Here is a 13,682-nt window from a genome sequence, read left to right on the forward strand (position 1 = left end):
GGTAGTAGGGTGTAAACACTGTAGTGTAAAAAGTCATTGTTGTTACCAATTTTAGCTAATAAACAGTAGTTTCCTGTAGTTTAGTTGTTATGCTGTACTTTCGAATGGTGGTGATGTTATAATGCAGTACAAGTTAAAAAAAATGTCCAAGGTTGTTATCACAAAGTTATGACAAATTTTTATCACCTGGTTTTTCACATCTTGTTCTGCACTTGCCTAATGATACTTTCATGTATGCTTGGATATTGATCATTCGATATCAGGAGCTGTACTGTGCTACAGAATTGGTCTGACTGTTGTATTGAAAAAGGAGAATGTGAATTAATTAGGGCTACAACATTCACATAATTATACCAAAAAAAACAGTTAAAATTATTACCTCCATATTGCCGGGGTATATATCCATTATACTTATTATTAGGGCCTTTGAAATGAGTCCTTTGTTAAACTTTGCGGGTCCCCATGGCACATTGCTGAGAGTGCTTGCCAGCTCACACAACTGTGTATTTAATGCTCTAAAGTTTTCTGTCTGTTTTGTCTGGTTTACCTCCAAAAGCAAATATTTTTAAATTTAATTTTTTGGCAAATTCAAGGCTTAACAGGAGAGGTTGGTTGGTAAGAGATTATGTATAAATATTCTGCTCATATACTCTTATTTTACCAAATACATTCTATTTCTGTATGGGTTTACCTAAATGTGATACATGTAAGTTTGAGCATAGATTAACAATAGTGAAAGTAACAACAGCAAATATACAAATAACTGGAAAGGAGATGATTGGTTGACATGTCCGAAAGATTTGCACTAACCAACTGTGACACTTTCCCTATCCCTACATGTAGGTAGACAAAAACTCATTTAAAGAATCAGTCTAGCTGTTGTAATAATAATATTGCACTTGTTACATTCTGCAGGGATGAGATTTGAAATAGACAAGATGCATTGATACACTCGTCTGGCTTTCATGTGACATTGAAAAATGGGTTGTGAATTTTACATTAAATTTCCATAATAATTCAATAACCCTAAGTTCAATTTTTCTTTGACCTTCTGGTGTGTGATTTACTGAGCTAATTAATATTTATGATCTGAGAGTGCCTATTTTCACACACAGGTAAATGCCATTTTTGCTTAAAATATTTGTAAGTTGTGACTAATATGCACAGAATTAAACAAGAAATGTTAATAATCTTTCTACTGGTTGCATTTTGACATGAACAAGAAATAACTCTAATGAATAACTGGCTAAACCCAGAGGGGGCTGCCACATAAACAGACCGGCAGATGTGCAACTTGTACTGTAGTTTTAAAGATTTTTAAAGTCTTTGTTTGGTGCCACTCAAAGTGCTTAAATTTAACATATTATGGCATAGTATGCTTACTGAAACATAGTGTGCCCTTTGTTGATCAATTTGACAATTTAAAATTATTGCAAAAAAATTAAAAAAAGCTGTCAAGATAGCCAGGACACCCAAAAACTGGGTTGTATGACCTCCAGTAATAAACAGGGCCTAGTTTGAACCTAAACCCTGACAAGAGACTTAGCATCACCATACAGAGAGATTGCCCCTCACCCCTCCCTGGCAAGGTTAGAACTTTTGACCACACAATAACTTTTTAACAAACAAAAATGATGACTTATGGTTAAATGAAATGAAATCAAACTTTGAGGAATTACCCATCAAGGAGATCACATTCTTCCACATGAAAAAGTGTAATCTGTTATGCATCAATCAGTATACTCACTACTTCCCCCAAGGGGAGTCCCCTTGGGGCACCAATGGGGATCCAGTGATATTTGCCCAGATTTGACATGTTTTGCTACAGAGTAAATGGGCAAAACCTCACTTTTGCTTGTGGAGATTAAAACCATAGGGACCAAACCCTGGGGATTTGTGATAATGTTATTATTGTGGTCACCAGTGTAGGTTCTCAACAATTGTGAGATGTTAAGCCTAGTCGATGATAGTCGATAGTCGATGATAGTTGATGATAGTCAAAACTATCATCAACTATTACCAACTATCAAGCGGGTCGTCAAATGGCTCAAAGAAACTGGCGCTGAGCTGACAATAGTTTAACTTAAGCCCCTAGCGTCAGGCACCGGTTGAATTCAAAAATACCTTTTATTTTCCCTTGATCTGGCTCAGAAATCAATTTAAATAAAGTTTACCGTTTCTTAGCAAGGTAAAATTTTTAGTTTCTTGCCAGGTTACCTTAGAATCTTGTCACAATTCAAAATCATTTCAATCGCTTTTCTTTGATTGACGTCCACCAAAACGTAACGTTATCCGACTCTTTTGAAGACGGTAGGTCAGGTGTTATTGGTAACTGCTGTAAAAAAATAGAAAAAAGCGACAGAACTCATAATGCAGAATGAACTTTCATGTTAAACAGGATGGTTAAATACAAGGCTCTATGAAATCCTCCAAACCCGCTACAAAACTATACACTGGAGTACACTGTAATGCAGGCTTGCAAATCCATTTTAACTCTGAAAGACAATTTCTTGTGCAAGCTAAATTATAAAAGGCCAAAACATGCACTAGCAAGTATTGCAAGCTTGTTACTCTTTAATTATAAAACAAGGCCCCAAACACTTCATTTGGTATGCAACCTCGTATCAGGATTGCATGCGTAAAGATCAGCAAAAATACATTACAAAATCGCACCCATTGAAACGGTATATGACATTTGCAAACTGCAGACTGCAGACCGCAGACTGCAGTCTGCAGTATGTATATTAAATGGCAGTTTATGTGAATTTTCAACGTTTTATGAATCTTACAAAAAATTCCCATAGAAATCCTTATTTCGAAGAGGCTTTTGTGACTGTGGGGACCCTGTGGCACCCTTATTCCCAGGCTTCTAAAAAAATAAAGGAAAACATGGCGATGGTATGGCTCGTTTAATTCTTTTTTTTTTCTCATCGGAAACTCGAGCTATTGTTTTCTGAAGGAAGCATACTAAGTAAGGAAAAGACAATCCTAGTTTTGAGAAGAAAAGAAGAAGCAGTACTACAGGAAATGAGTAAAAATCTTCACATCGAAGTATCGATCGGTAAGAGTGCCTGGTACATTTTGGGCTGTAGAAAGCATAAGCATTAATTCTTATGTTTCAATGTGTATTATGTTACAATTAACCGTCAGCAGTCTGCGGTCTGCGGTCTGCAGTCTGCGGTCTGCGGTCTATGGTCTGCAGTGTGTGGTCTGCAGTCTGCAGTCTGCAAATGTCATACACCACCATTGAAACACGTCACCCGACAAAAGTGGGGCACCATGATGCCTTGCAAGCATTACAAAGCGTGCCGCTCCTGGCAGTATCTTTTGTCTTACAGCATGAATCCTCAAGAGTGATCATTTATTTGTTTGCACAAGAAGTAGGAGTTTATGCAAGGAAAAAGGTAGCAGCACCCTTTAAAAGCAACGTATTAAAGTTCTAACATCGAATGTGGTTGATTTAGGATCATTTCATTCAAAATTTTCGCTTGGAATCGCAGTATATTGCCCTAAAAACATGCTTCGTTGATTGAAAATTACACTTGCTTGTTTCTGCCGTGCCGCTCAATATGCAATTACTTTCAATTCACTGGAAACTGTGATTATCTGTTTTCCTCCTTTTTTATCACAATGATAGCATACATAATTCCCATTCTTATTAGGAACTGTCGTTTGTCATCGAATAACCTAAAAATCATCGCTTCCTTGATAGCGCAGGGCAATTTTTTATTTAGTTTAGTTTAGTCACGCAACTTCTGCGCGTTATTTTCTATTATGTTTCAATGAGTAGATACGTTTCACGAATTGTTACTTTAACAATAACATACACAAAAGACTGCTGTGATTGACATCCAAAATGAAGCTCATTTGCATTTCACGAGCTACGTGATTCAATGGGCACCATTTCGTAATGAGAAGGCAGAAAAATCAAAACATTTATTTGCTGTAACTGCAAGGATCTTTGGTAATATGATAATGGTATTTAGTATTTATATAATGCACATATCACAGTCTCGTTGCAGTTTACAATTCTTCTGTAGGGTAAAATTGATCAGTACTCTATCAGTCAATATTTTGATCTTACCCACTCACGCTAGCTTTTAACACCACGGACTACTATTCTTTTCAATTACAGTGTGCAGTGGGTTCTTTAACGTCCCAAAGATTATAAGGAACAAGTGTTGTCCTTATCTTTAATATGGTGGAATATGTTACTGGAGCATACACTGTATATCATACCTTATTTTTTTGCCATTAGGCAGTGGACATTTGTCAATATTCCTTTGCCCCATAAGCAGGGGCTTTGACAAATTGAGGCTGGGCATTTTGGAGAACATTTGGAACAAGGAAGCTGCTGATTAATGAATTAACTCAACAAAATGTTGAGAGGGTAAGGGGTGGAGTGGGGGGTAGCTATAGCGCCGTGAGTTAGTTTTATCCCATCAGCCCATGGGAAATAGGAAACATGGGTTTCGACTAAGCAAATTATAATATTACATTTATCTCAAATACAGTTGAATCACTCACAATGAAATAGTCTTTAGTCTTTTATGGTCGTTTCTCCCCATTTATTTCTTGTAGAATAGCCCTGAGTAACAAGTAACAACGCGCTGTTTGACTCAGAAAAAATTTAGCCTGCATAACAAATTCGTCAGCATTCGTTACAGTCTTGGTAACCGTGCGTCCTATTGAAATCCCAGGCACGGCCACTGAGCATGCGAGTGTTAACACATAATCCCCCTGGGTAGGAACCAAACTCGATCAATTGTACGAACCTCGTAAGAAGAAACTATGCCAATCTCCATATAAGGAAGCAAAAGGTGCCCGCTCCTGGGGGTCTAAAAGGCCAATAGAAGTCTGGTAACGAAGAGGTGTCGAACAATGTTCGGAAGAGAGTAAACTGGAAACAAGAGTCGCTTCGAGTTTAAAATATGTGGTTGTTTGTTTTAAATACCTTGCCATGGAACCACAAACTAACTTCATTCCAGGTTTGGAAAAAAATACCATCGTTTAAAGTTCGTTTACTCCAGTTCAGCACTTGAAAGACGTTTTTTAAAGTGTTTTCTTCTGTATTATAGCGATTGTTGTATTTTGCCATAAATATCTATATCTCTTTAAGCTTGTTAGAAGTGCAAGTAATTTAACTGCAACAAGTTTCATATGATGTTGAAGCCATCCGAAGAAGCTGGAGGTGGTGCTCGCTCAAGCTGGGAAGACCGAACTGCAATATGTTTGTAAAAATCCTGAATAAAATGTTATTACATGTAATGGAACTTTTTCCTTCATTAATCTACTTCTTGACCTTCTTCTGTTTATCTGACTTAGAAAAATTATCATTGGTTTCAATACACAGTTTGGCCAACAGCAATCCAATAAACTAAGCATTTTTCAAAGCCCAAATATATCAGTCCAGTCATATATTTCAAAATTGTTTTTGACTCCTTCCATGTGGGGAGAGTTATCTTTTTGTCATATTTTGCAACTTGCAAGGGGTGGAAGGAGTTTGCAGTGCTCTTACCAGGTGCAGACGAATTTGAAAAACACATTACAACTTCACGCCGATTTAAGTGTGTACCCCAAATTTTGGGGTCGTTAAGTATTCATATATTCCAGCTATTGTTCTCTCTCAATTTCCGACAATAAGGCACGTTTCTGAAGATCGCAAACTCTTTGAAGTAGGTGAGATATTTTATCTTTCCCTGGGGAAGCTAGAGAAATGAATCACCATGATCACGTCGACTCGCAACGCGCCGCTTCAGGATCGAGATTTTTGAAAACGACTTCCTGTCCTGCAAACTAACGAACAATCAATAAACAAATTCCGTTCGCTAAACAGATACATGGATTTGCCGATTTGTTTACAGCATTCTATGAAAGATTCTCGCTTTTCAGCTAAAAATTAGTTAGAGAATCACTGAGTATAAAATGTAAATAACGTCAAAAAGAGCGCGTGGTACATCGGCCAAAGAGCTAATGTTATTGTTTGTCAGTCCGTCATTAAGTATAATCAGCATGCGACTTCAACGCTGAGTTTCCCTGTTTTCTTTTTTTATTCCTTTTTCGGTTTGATATTTTGGAATCTCTTTGCTAGGAGCAAGTATTTTAGAAACATAAACTTAATTATTATCGACCGCGTCTTCACTCGTAATAAACAGGTTTGCTTACAGTGAATTACAATTACAACTCTTTTCACAGCTCCTTTTCACACTTTCTTTAGGGAATACAAATCAATGTTTTAGCTTTTTCGTGAAAAAAGTTTCATTAACCAGATGGTATTTGATTTCCGCACAGTACACGCGTCAGGAAGATGATCATGCCATGCACAAGTTTAATTAAGCATAATAACTTCGCTGTTCTAAGCACCGCTTGACGAAAAATATCGAAACTTGGCTTTAACAGTGATCAAAACACCACGTTTGAGATCTCTTTTTAAAGCTCTCAAAAGACGCTTCGTTCATTGATATAAATAACAGCTTAAAATATTTTGCGAAGAACTCAAAACCATCAAATGTCTGTGGTGATTCCGTAGCCTGCGTAGCTGGCGGTTTTGGTGGGCGGGAAAGCCGGGCCAAAATGAGTGGTGCAGCTGTGGGTGAAATGGGGAGAGAACCGAGGAAGTCGCGGCAAAGCCGCGTCAACGAGCCCTCGCCCCATTTCCCCGCTGCTTCGCCACTACGCAGGCAGCTACGCAGGCTACTGATTCCGCAGAGTTCCTACAAATATCAAGAACAAAGGAATACTCTCGCAACTTCACGGCTCAAGGCTGCTTAATTAGGCTATTGTTCCTGTCTTTTGAATTCACTTCAGGGTGTTCCTGCAAAGTTCTCTCCTTTTCTCAACCGAGTAAAAACAAACTAATTTCCATCATTCTTCGCGGCTGCCGAATTGCCCAAAGGAATAAAGAGAGCCTTCAGGCAACAAAACCCAGCTGAGTCGCCCATTTCTCAATGACACACTTAAACCGGCGTGAAGTTGTAATGAATCCCTTTTGTATTTTCGGTTCAGTGATTGGCCAATAGCTCTAATCTCCTAGCAACGGTTAAATCATTTCCTACCCAGTCACTTTTTAGTGTTAATGCTCACGCGCTTAGCGGCCATGCCTGGAGTTTCAATAACATGGAAGGGTTTCGGCAGGGTTACCAAGACTTAACGAATGCATGCTGGCGATATAAGAATGTTATGGCTATTCTACAAGAAATAAATAGGGAGAAACGACCAGAAAAGACAAAAGACTACTTCATTGTGAGTAATTCAACTTAATTTAAAATAAATGTGATCTTTATTTAGTCGAGACCCATGTTTCCTATAGCCCATGATCAGCCAGCAAAGTAAATATTGAGATTTGATTTATGCAATAGTGAGCACTGGGATGACCAGAATATTACTACACAAGTTCTCTATTCACTGACATGTCCAGTGAAGAAACACTGAAAGAACAGGAAAATCTTAAATGGAAATGTTTGCAGAATGGAACGTTATCAAAAAGCTACAGTAAGTGATCTTTACTAAAAGCCAGGCAAGCTTGATTCTTTAGGTTACGATAAAAACAACAAACCTGACAACAGAAACATACCGAGAAGAAAAACAACAAGAAGGAAAAACTTCTTATTTGGCCATGATGATACGGCACGTGAAAGAGGCTGCAGATTTCTTGGTTAGTCTTTGAACAAATCGAAAATCCAGAGCACGACAAGCTTGGTTCATTGAGCTGTTTACGCCGTGATAAATGGAAAGCGGATCCGGAAGCAGGTCTGGTAAGACATTCATTTGTATGCTGCAGTTTAGCAGGTAAACTAACGATCCAACAGCGATGAAATGTATCGCTACTCATAGAAAGAAACCAATTTAGTATTTTCTAACTTACCTTGTTGCTAAATTTCTCTGACCAGGAAAACAGTTTAGCACAGAACAAGCCAACACCTCTATTACTGCTTCTGGAATGTGCAATGCAAGAAAGCCGGAAGTAAACCGAGTAAAAGCTGGGATCGACCCAGTATCCCTTGCGTGGAAAATTAGGAATGGCACTAGAAAAAGGAAACAGAATCGAAAAGGAAGGAATATTCCAGATGGTGGATCTATGTATAACGCGAAGCCAATTGCATGGCCACTGAAAAATTTTGTTGTATCTATACCCGAATGATAAACGAACAGTTAGTTCATGATTTAGCGTTTGCCGATCGAGTTTGATGCACGCGGGAAGTTTAGAGAGCCCAAGACAAGCACACAAAGAGTTGCATTTCCAGCTTCTTGAGCGCTATCTAAAATTCCCAGGTACATCACAACTCGATATAAGCGCGACTGACTTCGCCCCTCGTCAACTATCAGCCGATAGAAACCTCAAGCTTGCCGTGTAATTGTTAAGTAGAGTAGGTTCCTATTTACACGAATGCCAGACACTTTCAGTGTATTTGAAGGGATTTTTGAGGATGGTGTAGTCCAGATACAAAACTGAGTAGCGGTTTATGATGTTCGAGAAAAGTAATCTCAGAAGGGTTAGTAGACTTAAAGGAGAAAAGTGAGAGCGACGACGTATTTTCCAGAGATAATTCATTTTAAAATTAATAATAACTAATCTCTGAAAAATGTTGCATGATTACCTGAAGCCTACTCTTTGAATCCCAACAGTCCAAACTGGGCAAAAATACCTTTGTAATAGAGGAATAAGACGCAAGATCTTTTCTTTTAACCGTGCCACTTTGCCCCACTCCACACCATTCAGATACTAGATTTTTTAACCCTCGCCCCACCATTCAGCTACCTCGGCTTCAATATTGTAATAATGTAATCAGAATCTGTCCCGATGGAGAGCTAATGTTATAGCTTAGGGGAGCTTAGGGTTCCCTCTACACACATAGAAACGTCATTTATCTCGTACATCTTATTTTACTTACATGCTCCAGTATTTCTGACCTGTACGAAACACCTTGCAGGGTCCCAAAGGGGTTGTCCCTGGAGCCCTGGAGCCCTGAAATTTCTGCTGTGGAGCCCGGAGCCCTACCATTTTACTGACTGGAGCCCCGATCCTTTTTTGGCTGTGGAGCCTGGAGCCCACAGACATTTTGCGCGGAGCCCGGAGCCCAGCATTTTCATGTTTGATCAGTCGAGTTCCCAGATTGCATTAATTCTTGATTATTGTCTTTTTGTGTTTCTTTATACAAGTATACGCGGTTATCTCAGTTTACAATGATATGCAAGTTATTTAGGGATTTAATGAAAACTTTCTTATAGTTGTAGTGAGCGCGATAAAAACAACTTTATAGTAACCGGACATTCCTTTTATTAGCAGTTTGCTCGCAGGTATCAGTTACAACAAATTAAAAAAAAAAAAAAAAAAACTCGACAGATCATTCTGAAGATACAAATAATAATTGATGAAGATTAATAATTTCAATACTTACCCAGTCCTTAATAGATTATTTTGTTTACTGTTCATCTGATTCATGACCCTTTCCATCCTGACTCTCGGGTCTTCACCGAGCAGGGTGCATAGACGAAATGACGGTTAAATGGTTTAACCTAACACCAAATACGCCTCGAATCCCAGTGTTTTATACCCTCACAAAAATTCACAAACCGACATTAGTTGGAAGACCTATCATGTCTGGGTGTGATGGCCCAACAGAACGCTTATCATCATTCGTAGACAAACTATTTCAGCCAATAGCACAAATACAGGACTCGTATCTTAAAGATACGACACATTTCATAAGGTTTATTGAAAGCACTAGGGTGCCTAGAAACGCTTTTCTAGTCTCAATGGATGTCACTAGCCTTAGGCGAATATCCCACAGGAGGAAGAAATCACTATAGTATGCAACGCGTACGAGAACTTTCATGCCAATAACCCTCCTATAGCTACAAATTTCCTCAGAGAAATGCTCAGCCTTATACTGAAGGAGAACTCCTTCCAATTTAACGGGAAAGACTATCTCCAAACACACGGAACTGCCATGGGCACTAAAATGGCAGTAGCTTTTGCCAACATCTTTATGGCATCTATAGAAAAGGAGATCTTAAGGCAGAACGTTAACAAACCACTAACGTGGAAAAGGTTCATCGACGATGTATTTTGCTTGTGGGATACAAACAAAGAAGAAATAGAACATTTCATTGAGCAAGCAAATTCGTACCACCCTACCATAAAGTTTACCGCTGAAGTCTCACAATTAAAAACAACATTCTTGGATACAACAGTCTATAAAGGAGAGAGATTCGAGAAAGAATCGATTCTCGACGTGCGCACACATTACAAACCTACTGAAACATTTCAGTACACAAACTACAACAGTTGCCACCCAGCAGGCGTCAAAAAAGGATTCGTTAAAGGAGAAGCTCTTAGACTTCTCAGGACAAACTCTTCTAAAGTAGTGTTTGAAAAAAACATTAAAAACTTTAAAACACGCCTGGTATCGAGAGGTTATCCTATTAACCTGGTGGACAAAATCCTCTCCGAAGTTAACTTCGCAGAAAGGAAGAACGCTCTTACACAAAAACAGAAAGCGCACCCTTCGTGACACAATTTCAACCATCACTGCCATGTTTGAAAAATATTCTAATGGACAAATGGCATTTAATACAAAACCAGCCGCTACTAAAAGAGATATACAAGGAACCTCTCTTGATCTCTTATAGAAAAGGGAAATCGCTTAAAGACATGCTTGTTAAAGCAAAACTATAAAGGCTTTTATTAACACAATGGGCCTTCAGCGGGAATCGTGCAGGTCTGTCAATTCCATTTAAACAGGCTCAAAATGAATAAATTGATTGGTAGAAACAGTCATCGCTTATGCACATTCTCCACCTCAATTAGAGAAATCAAATATTATTTCAATGTTTGAGGGATAAGAAAAAAAAAAAAAGAAAGAAAGAAGGGGGCTCAGAAAAAGGATGGCGGGGGGGGGGGGGGGTGAAATTTCACCCATTTCACCTCCCCTGGTTTTGTTAAATATGAGAGCAATTCTGCTGATCGATGTTCGAAGAATTCGTCTTTGGAGCAAATCCGGCGTAAACAGAGAGCTAGGCTGTAAGGGATGGCTTTTTTTGTATGATAAGGATGACTTGAGGAGTGGAGTAAATACTGGTGTTTGTCTGTAGGCTTGCAATAGAGATCGGCTTCGATTTTTCCATTTTCGAGTTGAATATTAACGTCCAGGAAAGGAATAGAAGTTGTAGATCGTTCACTGGTGAACTAAATAGTAGGGTGGATGTTGTTGAGGTATGTGATGAAGTTGTCTAACTTTTCTTCTCCTTATGTCCAAACCATCAGAATGTCATCTATTTACCGGAGCCAGAGAAACGGTTGATCAGCGTAATCCTTTAGTCCTTTTCTCTCAAATTCCCCCATAAACAGGTTTGCGTAAGCAGGTGTCATTCTGGTCCCCATGGCCGTACTATGTTGTTGTATAAAATGTTCGTCGTTGAAGACAAAGTTGTTCATAGTCAGGATCATTCTTAGAAGGTCGCAGATAGATTCCGTAGGGACGGATTTATCAGTTCGTTGGCCAAGAGCTATACAACATGCGTTGATTCCTTCTTTAGTAGGGATGTTCGTGTATAGGGATGGCACATCAAGGGTAACAAGTATGGCATTGCTGGGGAGGACGTCGATATCTTTAAGTTTGTTTTACAGGTGGTTGGTGCTCTTTACATAAGATGGGAGTGACGGCACCAAAGGATTAAGATGGAAACTAACGAATTCCGATATTTTTCAGTAGGATGCCCATTTGTTATCTCCAGAAGGCATTAAAGGGGAATGATCATGCAAATTTACTGTCATTTCAAAACCCAAAAGTGTTTGTCTGTCAGGTAGAAACAAAGAAATAATTATCTAGTCATAAATTATCCCTCCAGTGCAATAAAACTGTCGATGAGTCCTCTGACCAGAGACAGAGTAGGCCGGTATGGATTGAAACTTGAAAAATTTTAGGCTCATGAATGCTTTTCAAGTGCTCGCATTTTTGTTTCCAAAATGCTCTAGAACAGATCACGAGTTGTTCCTTTCAAGAATCGAGTTGATTTCTTTCCTCTCGTCATTCTAGAATTATTTGGCAGCTGATTGAAGATAATTTATTATGTCCCCATTTTAACAAAAGGTACGAGAAACCCCATGATACTTCCCCTTTAACAGGAAAAACGAACGCTGAACTGAACCTTTGATTATACACTTTTATATTTTTGTTATCTCATATTTACAAGTACGCTGTCTTTATGTCATGTATTAGCCAATCATTTTTTTCCATGTATTTTTTTTTCTCTATATTTTCCTTCAGTATAGCTCTGGCCCTGAGGAAGACTAATTCTATTAGTCGAAATAGTGGCCACTAATAAATCTGCCCTTTGCCGTAGTGCCAGCCTTGCATTCAGTTTTGTATTTTCACGTTCAAGTGACGCCTGACACGAGGTCTTTCACAAGAGAGATCCGGCAAAATTACCAGCAAGTTTAATTCCTGCGTTGTGTGGACCTCTGCATTCAAAAGTTTTTCTCTGATAAACATCCGAAGGTTACATTTTTATCAAGTAAATTTTGAACTGTTGGTGTTTCAGGAGCCATTGCGTCCAAAATGCAACCGGAAGCTAACGCTAAAAAATATAATTGTTATAAAAGAACCTAAACGACGCATTGGAAACAAAACGAGCTCCTGTCTGAATTTTGATTTGCTTTTACCAGAGAATTTGATTTGTATTCATTTATTTATTTAATTATTTGTTTACTTATTTATTTATTTATTTATTTATTTATACAGGAACATCTCCGTTAGTACATGCAGTTAGCTAGTTTAACACAGAAAAATTCTGGATAAAATAACGAAATAAAAAAAAATATCAAATGTATTGTACATAAGACACACTATGAATAAAAGGAATATAAAATATACTTAACGCCAAGATGGTAAATAGCGCTTTAGATGAGGGCAGGTGCACCATTGATATCGTGAAGCTTCCGTGATACTGACTTAGTTGTTTTGGCTAAAGGCAAACGTAATAAGGGCACTGTACCTGGTGTTACAACCATGGATTTTTGTGCGCGCATTTGAATTCCGATTAACAGATAGGCTGGCGCCAAGCCTTAAAGGGATTTATTTTCAAAGACGCAGAAGTCAGCTACTGCTGGTGTGCAGTTCATCATACTCGCAGCACGTCAGTTAGGCTTGTCCAAGAAGGTTAAACAGCGCACTCCACAGCTACTTCAAACAACTGTGCAAGAATCGAACTTAGAAAGTATTACTGTGTTGTATAGTTTTAGGCACGTACAGTTTGGTAGGAACTTGCGACAGAGGCCTAGAGGAGACTTTTTTCGCCTACAGAGCCTATATGCTCCACCCCAAGATGGGGTTTGGTCCACGAGGACTCTTTCTAACAGAGAAATAATGATTAAATCCCAGGATATTAACCCCCACAGCACTTTATAACTTCAAAACGAAGGCAAGAAATTGTTAGGCATCAGGTACACTTCTATAATAACATGGGTTTTTCTCTTTCCAACAAGAACAGTTTACGACTCGTCCGAAAGTGACATTTGTGTCCAAATATCACAAGAATCCCAATAAAATTGGAGAACAGGAATGGCGCAGTGGTAAGAGCACTTGCCTCTAACCAATGTGGCTTGGGATCGACTACCGGACTCGGCGTCGTATGTGGGTTGAATTTGTTACTTGTTCTCGTCCTCGGGTACTCCGGTTTTC

General features: G+C 38.7%; 1 protein-coding gene across 1 annotated transcript in view; it reads left to right on the forward strand.

Annotated features, from left to right (window-relative positions):
- The window catches only part of LOC146477274 (uncharacterized), a 63,537-nt gene that overhangs the window by 28,724 nt on the left and 21,131 nt on the right, over positions 1-13,682 (forward strand). The window lies entirely within an intron of this gene.

This window comes from Pavona decussata, unplaced genomic scaffold (genome assembly GCF_977016875.1).
Source record: "Pavona decussata unplaced genomic scaffold, jaPavDecu1.1 SCAFFOLD_71, whole genome shotgun sequence".
In the NCBI taxonomy this organism is placed as follows: Eukaryota; Metazoa; Cnidaria; class Anthozoa; order Scleractinia; family Agariciidae; genus Pavona; species Pavona decussata.